Source organism: Gigantopelta aegis, chromosome 15, assembly GCF_016097555.1.
Source record: "Gigantopelta aegis isolate Gae_Host chromosome 15, Gae_host_genome, whole genome shotgun sequence".
NCBI classification, from domain to species: domain Eukaryota; kingdom Metazoa; phylum Mollusca; class Gastropoda; order Neomphalida; family Peltospiridae; genus Gigantopelta; species Gigantopelta aegis.
Genome location: NC_054713.1, coordinates 27,064,028 through 27,070,734, shown reverse-complemented (window position 1 = coordinate 27,070,734; position 6,707 = coordinate 27,064,028).

Genomic DNA, 6,707 nt, shown 5'->3' with positions numbered 1-6,707 from the left:
TAAGGAATATTTCGTTTTGATGCTAAGTAATAATGATAGTTTGATTGGAATAGTCTGATTATATTGTGATGTACAAAACGTGAAAACCGAAGTTTGTAAAATAATTTTCTTTTGTTCAAATATTGTACATTATTGTTCTCATGTGCAGAAAATAAGAAATATTTCAATATTTATAAGTTGTTTTTCATGGGTCGACTTATAAACGGGTCAATAAAAAAATACGTTTTCAGGGCTTGAAATTAGGGACTCGACTTATAGCCGAGATCGACTTACAGGCGAAGATATATGGTAATAATAAACCAAAAATAAATAAATAATAAAACAAATAATAATAATAAACAAAAATCGTGAGTTTATGTTCCAACTATTTATTATTTTATTTCAGCATATTCGCCGCGGTCGTGCACTGTATATAAAATTCAAAGGTACTTTACATGGCTGTCGTATACATGTATATAGCCTCATCAATACTCAGTTTTGTCAAACATTTTAGCTCCTCATAAACAGAGTTCCAATTTTTAAAAATGAAGCTGCTCACAGGTTGTCGTGGGATTCCCTCAATCGTGGTTCAATTAAAATGTCTTGGGTGATACAATAGTGAGGTTTGGTATTCCAAATTAATGTAATTGTCATTTATAATCCATGGTTAGAGAAATAACGCCCACTAAATCTGTGATTGAGTGCCTTTAAAGGTTAACTTTATCATAAAGAAAAGTTAAAATCATACCGAAAATGTATTACCAAGTTGTAGTCAAATATCGGGAAATTACATTACGTATGTTTTCATTTCCAATAAAGGCTATTTAAATTTTATTTTTAAAAATATTGAAAATCCTGCATTTTAATAAAAAGGAAAAATAGCTTTTTGGTAAAAAGGAAAAAATTCCCAACGGTTAACTCTTTTGAATAATGACATAGTTCGTATGATTTATTTCTTGAATAGTGAATTGTTTGATTTACTGTATAGTGTATGTATTGAAAACATTAGAATGACATGAAAGAAAAGAAAGAAAGAAATGTTTTATTTAACGACGCACTCAACACGTTTTATTTACAGTTATATGGCGTCAGACATATGGTTAAGGACCACACAAATTTTGAGAGGAAACCCGCTGTCGCCACTACATGGGCTACTCTTTCCGATTAGCAGCAAGGGATCTTTTATTTGCGCTTCCCACAGGCAGGATAGCACAAACCATGGCCTTTGTTGAACCAGTTATGGATCACTGGTCGGTGCAAGTGGTTTACACCTACCCATTGAGCCTTGTGGAGCACTCACTCAGGGTTTGGAGTCAGTACCCAGTACCCAGTACCTACCGGCCTGTTGACTGATGGCCTAACCACGACGCCACCGAGGCCGGTCAGAATGACATGACATATTTGGAACATTTAGCGTATAGGAGTTTTGCAGCGCTTGCGTGAAAGCATTTTAAACTACTAGTATTTGTCAAGTCATTAAAGGTATGTTACTAATATCTGTCAAGTCATTAAAGGTACGTTATAGCATCTGTCAAGTCATTAAAGGTGCGTTACTAGTATCTGTCAAGTCATTAAAGGTACGTTATAGCATCTGTCAAGTCATTAAAGGCATATTGTCACAGACCACTGACCTATTTAATGGTCTAACAAAGTATTACCTGAATAAAACTTATTTGATTTGTCCCTAAATGTACTTTATTCAACCATCTTCATAACCACCATACTCCATTTATTAATTACATTTTGTAAAAATAATTGAATTATGGCAATGGTCCATAATTCAAAAACTAAAATTGTTGAGAGGGTTAACATGGATTTCACTCCATCATGATTCAGTTAAGGTGATGCGATAGCTAGATTTGGTTTCCAACAATTAATGTAATTTTTATTTATCCAATTTTGGAGAAATTAATAAGGTCCTTAAATCCATGACAGTATGCCTTTAAAGATACGTTACTAGCATCTGTCAAGTCATTAAAGGTATGTTACTAGCATCTGTCAAGTCCCTGAAGGTGCATTACCAGTATTTGTCAATCTTTTTTAAAGGTACATTACCAGTATTTAATTTGTCAAGTCATTCATAGTACATTACTAGTTATTGTCAATCTGTTTTAAAGATACATTGTAAGTAGTTGTGAGCAATTAAAAGTACCTGAGATATTTGTTAATGTCAAATGCATTACTGTACCAAGATGTGAGACGTGAGACTATGTAACAAGATATTAAAAGGCAGCAGGGCAGCAGGCATGCTGATGGACAAACAGCAACAAACCACTTGTAATATTGGGTCTGGAATACTTTTACAATATGTCCCCCAGGATTTGACAAATAAACACGACCCTGCTGTTCCATCCTATTTCTATGAAGGTGATGGAAGGCAACAGATTCTACACAGCTGACTCCATTTGGGTACCAGTGATTTGAATGGTCACAAATTGGTACAACTTGTGACGGATACCCCTTCTTGTATTTGTGGGCACCCAGTTGAAGATGCTGAATTTTTTTTAAATGTTTTTGTCCAACGCTGCAGCTCGCAATACCTATTTGCTGAACTATTATAATCTCAAGTGTAATACTTTACTATTTGGAGACTCTAATTTAAGTGTCGAAGATAAAATATCTCTATATTTAAATCTGTTCAGAATTTTCTTATTAGGAGATAACCATATGGATTTTTTAGATTTGAGGGTGTTATATTGTCTATCTGATCCCGGAAATGTTATTTTTGACCGAAGGCATTAGCCTGAGGTCAAAAATTAAACATTTGCAGGCATCAAATAGACAATAACACATGCAAATCTAAAAACTCAACATGGTTATGTCCATTGTAAACTGAATCGTTTTTTTTACAGAACTAGCTGACTGTATATTTGTTATTGCTTGAAAAAAATGCCTGGCTACAATCTAACTGTAGATCCTTGAATCGTTAACTTCGCCAGTTCCAATTGCTAATGACGTCACCTTTAATGACGTCATTAGCTTTCCGGGTGTTATTGTCTATTTGATCCCAGAAAAATAATGTAATTAACCAATCACAATACAGAATGCACTCGCCGTCAGTTTACAAGTAATAGTAAGCGTTTCGAGATCAGTTAACCATTTAACCATTCTAACTGAATGCTATTTATTCTTTGTTTCTTCTACACCTTCCTCTCTGGTATTTTTATCCCCAACTATCCGTGTTATCTTTATTGTAATATTGTTCTAGCCATCTTGATGTATAACATGTATATTTGTTAAAAGTAGGGAGAGGCCTTAATATAGGTACTTGCCTGTTGGCCAATCCCAAATTTGATCTGCAAATAAATATTGTTTAATTAAACAAAACTAATTTGGGGGCGAGAATGATAGGGATAGTCTCTCCGCTATTTTTTTTAAAGTTTAGAAGTCTGAAATAAAGATACAGTCAAATTTCGATAACTCCACCTTCGATCTCTCGAAAACTTTGTTCTCTCGATCTGAAAAGACGGTCTCGGCCGAGTTGCTGTACAAACTAGTAACAATGACCTTCGAAAACTCAAACTTCGAAAACTTGATCTCTTGATCTAATTCTTTGGTCCCGCCATAAAGATTTAATACAGTATGCACCTCTAAAAACTCGATCGATGCGTGTGGATTGATCAAACTGTCCTTGCCTGATAGTATTTTAAAGACGAATGTATTGTCAATCATGTCAATCAAGCGAAGTGTGCTTATCTCAGGTAAGCCAAGACGGCTGCTGAGGATTACGGTGGCAATTACAGAATAATAGATCGATTAATAGATGGAACAAAATGATCCTGTCTTTGGTTGTCATTTTCGTACATGGCGGAGGGCCTCGCTACGTAATATATAATTACAGACACAGTCTGGTTAACTTCAAAGAGCATTTGTAATATGATATGCTCTTAAAGGCGTGAATCGTGTCAAACTTTAGCTTTTTTTCATTTATGTATCAGTTAATGTTTATCAATACCAGTCATCTAGTTATGTTAAAAATTGATACATCACAGATCGAGCAATCTGGGAAAGGACCCGGTAACATGAGAATAGCCAGATTGGTTTTAAAAAGTTCTACTTTCTTGTCATCCAAGCAATATCGCGTAGGACCAAGAAATGGGGATGGGTGGCCAGATTGGAGAAAGAAAGTAGAGGTGCGAAGTATAAATAATTTTGCGTAAAACAAATGTACTTGGTGTTATTCGGCATTCAGTGTTTTATTTGTTAGTTATGTTCCTGCGCGCCATGACGTCTGTAAAATACGTCAACATTCATTATATCATTTTCTTTTTGTTATTTGTATATGTATATAAATGTCTCCATTTTTCTTTTCTTTTTTCTGTCAATAAATATATGTAGCCTATATGCCCAAGCATATATTTCAAATTCATCTGGGTTATCTTTTTTTGTTTTGTTATTTACTTACTTTTACAATAGACACAAAATGAATGTACCACAGGCGTCGAAGATGCCAACAGCTGGCCGGGGTGGGGTGGGGATGGATGGGATGGGATGGCGTGAGGTGTGGTAACAGTGATATATTAATTTGCCTTTCAACTGGGGATGTATAGTTTTCAGAGTTCAGAGATAGGCAGTGAAGTGCATGCTTCTTACAATATTAAACGAAATCAACCAGCTGCAATGCAGTTTCAAATTTGAACTCTTATATATTAATTTCAAAAACTCGAACTCCCTGAAACTCAAACTATTACCTCATCCCCTTCAAGATCCAGTTATCGAAGTTTGACTGTATATGTCAAGACATATTTCTGTAATGTTTATTATTACTTTGATAATGTCAAATCTTTGATTTAAAGTATATATATTTTTTTTTTAAAGTATGGATGGATTACTCGATATAAGCACAAATACATAATAGGGGTGCAACGATACGGTCAAAACCGTATTGCGATATATTGCGATATAAGAAACTGTATTGCAATATGTATTGCAATACAGTTGATATTATTTAAATTTAATATTTATGGGTTGGGTTTTTTTTTAATGAAAACAGAAGGCATAACGTTTTAATGATCTTTATTAGTTTCAGTTGTCAGGCTAAATGTTTTAGGTCATATTTTTATTTTTTAACACAATACTAGTCTACTAGAACACTGGTGTGACAGTGTCAAACTATTTATAAATTGTCACATTCGGAAATCCTTACTATCGGACTTTTCCGTTGCTGCTCGCTTGACACGGAAATGTACGTATTGAGTCGCAATGTTTCAGCAGATAGACCGAAACAGAGCCAAGGTATTTTGAATGATCGGCCGAAGTATTCCGACTTTGAAGATGATAGCCGTAGTCGTATTCCAACGTAAATGAACAATGAATGATAATGTGTAAGTAACAAAACATTTATTTGTAATTATCGTTAAACACGTTTTGTTTAAAAGTTAGAACTAAGTATAACCGACCTATTACTTCGTATGCCAACAAGTAAGCCGACTACTCTTGACGTGATTGTTACATTTCCTGTCATCACCAATTAATAAAATGATGTATTTTTTGTTTGTTTGTTTGTTTGCCTATTTCAAGACAAATAAGATACAAGAAAAAAAATAGTGTATAAAAATCGCGATACGCAAAACTGTACCGCGGTTCGTATCGAGCTGATCAATTATCGCGGTATACCGGTACACCGGTTTATCGTTGCAGCACTAATACATAATATATAGGCCTATATTCTATTGATTATTTAACTCAACACAAGTTACATAAAAGGGTATCACTGATTAAAAAAAAGATAAGCAAGCACAAGTACATGCACATAATATGTAATAGTGAATTATTTAACTAGTTATTTTTTATTATTATTATTTTTTTCTGCTCATACTGAAGAAAACAAAGTGCAAAGTCGTTTGTGTACATTGTAGTTCAGGAACTGTGGATGATTTCATTGCGATAAAAACTTACGGAAATTAGTGATGTTGAATCATTTTAAATTAATATGAAGGAAATTGGGCGCCATTTTATGATTCATGAAGTTAACACGTCTTTACTTTTAAAAATTTTGACAACTGGGATGAAACATACTTAAAATGTTTATTTTCTCAGCAGATTAATCCCTATTTTGGGATGTTACAATTTTTACAGTCCTGGGAAGAAATTTGCGGGTTCTGTGCAGGATATGAAGGGCACCTATCACCCATGCAATCATGTCCGGTTTAAGGGAATCGAATGCTGTGATTGACCGAAGTACTTTACGGGTTATTGGGATTACCAGCAAGGTGCGGAAATGTTTATTCATGTACAAATTTTTTTTTAAATCGAAATGAGCTGCAGTTCGCAAATTGGGAAACAGTGTACCCATCCGTGGGTCTAAAACCGCGGGTTTCGGTAACATCGAATAATTGTCCCATCCCTAGTTCTGATTACAAATTGTTGCCAGCATTTTCGACAAGTTTGAGTACTCACAGAGACGCCAGAACATATCCTGCACTTCATCATCATAGCGGTCCATCATCATCCACGCAAACAACAGATTTTCCAGAGCGCGTCGATGATTGTAATTGTCTTCAGGATATAAATTGATCTTAAAATAAATCAAATGTAAAGAGTTAAAGTTTGTTTTATTTAACAACACAAGAGCTCATTGATATATTTATCATCAGCTATTGGATGTTAAACATTTGGTAATTCTAACATATAGTCTTAGAGAGGAAATCTGCTATATTTTTTCATTAGCAGCAAGGCAACTTTTATATGCACCATCTCAGACAGGAAAACACATACCATGACCTTTG